This window comes from Bidens hawaiensis, unplaced genomic scaffold, assembly GCF_021521415.1.
Source record: "Bidens hawaiensis isolate Kalapana, Puna unplaced genomic scaffold, B.hawaiensis_p1.1 tig00012230_1, whole genome shotgun sequence".
NCBI lineage: Eukaryota > Viridiplantae > Streptophyta > Magnoliopsida > Asterales > Asteraceae > Bidens > Bidens hawaiensis.
This window is the reverse complement of record NW_027491989.1, coordinates 213,448-216,482: the sequence shown is the minus strand read 5'-3', so window position 1 is coordinate 216,482 and position 3,035 is coordinate 213,448.

Here is a 3,035-nt window from a genome sequence, read left to right as displayed (position 1 = left end):
GACCTACTTTGTGATTCATCTGTTCTACGTCGGGCTACGCGACGGGTGCCTAGGACTCCGTCGCGTACCGCGATGGGATCCCAAATTGTGTCTATAAATAGCAGGTCCGAGATCTCCATTTGACACACCCAATTTCAGTACAACTCTCTCTCTAACATCTCTCTAACCATATTATAATACCTCGATAATTGTGCCATTATTCCTCGATAAACGTGTCCCGATCCTCGATTTCCGTGTCGACGTTACCTCGAAGTTTGTGCCACCCTCCACCCACGTACGACCAAGGAAGGTGTTTGTTCTCGAAAGGCGTATCATCAATTTTTGAAGATTGGTGTTATCGTTGACGTGCCAAAGTTGATCAAGAAAGTGAAGCGGCGTTGGAGTGCTGCTCAAGTTCCTTGAGTTTCTAAACGCCAAAAAGGTTAGGCGTAACGACAAATGAATATAATATAATATAATATTATATTAAAGGCTTAAACCTTAAATCGAGGTTATGCTCGATACCTCGAATAAAAGAAAAGAAAAGAAAACATAACAAAGAAAGAATAAAAGATATGTTATGATAGAATATGAATATATATATATATATATATATATATATATATATGTGTGTGTGTGTGTGTGTGTGTGTGTGTGTGTGTGTGCAAGTATATATATTCTTTGTTATGAAAATATTATTTAAGTAATAATGAGTATTCTTAAATAATAAAAGAAAAGAATACGTTTCTTTGAGAAGAAGAAACGTCGGGTTTTCATAAATAAACTAAAGGTTTATAATTACTTTTAAACTAAAGGTTTTCAAGTAAAAGAGATTTATGAACTAAAAGTTCATCGAGGTAGAGTTATAAAATAAGACTAAAGGTCTTAAGCCGGATTGTATATCCGACTAAAAAATGTTTATACTCGTACTATAGGTGCGAGATAAAAAGGGAAAGACCCTCGGATGGTGAGTGAAGCCGGTCCCAAAGCGAAAAGGTGAATACGCCCCCAAACTTTTAAACTTGTTTTCAAATGAGTTAAACATGTTATATGAAAATGATTATAAGGGACTACGTGTCCCTAAAACCATTATAAATGAGAGTATAAACCTAGCCCTCAGGCTGTGGTATACGTGTGTCTGGACCTTACATATGTGGTAGTACGCGATGGGCACATCGCACCACCCTAATCGTAGGACGCTTTCCCGCGAGAAGTACGATCATTGTGTATACTTGCGGGTACTTAACTAAGTCGAACGCTGCGGTGTTTGCTGAGGTGACCTAGAGTAGAGACTTGAATTTATAAATGTGATTTGACTTTGTTATTCCTAAGCCACGATGGGCCGAGGCAGGTGTAGTCTCGAGGGGTAATAAAGTAAAAGAAAATATTTTTGCGTCAGCATGTTCACCAGCATTCGTTGCTGACGTATTTTATTTACGTTTTGCAGGTGAACAAGATTAGCGCTTGGAGTGTCGAAGTGCTACTTATACATCCGATGGCTCGGATTTGTTTTATATAAACTTAATATGTTTAAATGGTGGTTTGTAATCAAAACAAGTAATCTTTTGAACTTAAACGGGAAACTTTTATATATCCCTTCTTTTGTATGGTAAATATTTTACAACTTGATCCTTATATTTTATAAGACTTCCGCTAATATAACGTAACTCTGATTTATTGAAAAATATGGTACCAATTGTTGGGTCACACTCCTAGGCCTAAGATGGGGGGTGTGACAGGTTGGTATCAGAGTCATCGATCTTAGCGAATTGGGTATCATAAAACAATACCCAAGCTTCGATCAAGCATAGGAATTAATTGATTATTTGTATTAGGGATAAGATAGGCTGGTAACCTTTTCTTTCCCTTATCATTCTAAACCATCCAAATTGTTAGATGTCATTCAAGAACATGATGGATAATTTTGTACGCAAGGCAAAGGAAGCCGGAATTGCTGAACCTTTTTCCGAGGACAACATGAGCGACGGTTACTATGAAGCCTACTTTGATCAAGATGTAGAGCATGATCTAACCAAACATGTGTACTACTCCGGAAGCAGACACCATCCAATAGACGTTCCCGATAGTCCACCAAAACAAAGAATTGAACCTCCGAGACATTCAAGTTATCACCCACCCACAATGCCCATGTACCGACCCTCATAAATACCGAATTACCATCCATCGGAAATTACCACCTACCAACCACCACAAGTGCCGCAGTATTACCCAATCGGATACCTACCAAATCCACACCCGTCCTATGCCTTCCTCTCAAATCGACCAATAACGGAAGAACCAAGATCTCCATCCTCCGACTGGATGCAATTCCACTCAGATCAACGAAAGTGGCATACCAGAAGCTCCACTCTTAACGAAGTCAATTCTCAACCCACCAATGGTGAAGGGCCATCCTGCAAAACGATAATGAGGGTAATGATGCCCTATGAAAGTTTCAAAATGCCCCCGATGATCAATGAGACCACCCAGCATATGGAAGAGGAAGAACCTGAAGATGAGGAAGAACCTATGGAAGAAGAAGAACTAGAAGAGGAGGAGGACCCTGAAGAAGAGGAGGATCCTGAGGAAGAGTCTGAACAGGAAGAAGAGCATCCCAATAATCCCAATGAGATATCAACATCAATGGATGGATCACTCACTTCCCAAAACCCGAGTTACGGTTCTGTTGACCCATATGTTTAATATCTCGAAGCTCTCAAGAACCAAGCTTCATCAAGCTTCCCACCATTTCAAGGATAAATTCCATCAATTCAAGAGCAAGCTGACAAAATCCGAGAACAGAACCAAGCTGCTAAAGCTTTCTTCTACCTTTCATCCGACATGACCGACGTTCCGTATCCAGAACTGCGGAATCACTATGAAACGGTGACATTGGGTTACCGCGACCCACCTCCGCAATATGGATACCCCAACACGGTCCCGCAATCATATGAAGAGCACTTGGACCGCACTCTGCATGAGACAGACGATTGGAGAAAGAAGATGGATGAGGAAGGAATGAAAAAGAAGAAAATGGGAAAGATGCTTCTTCACAA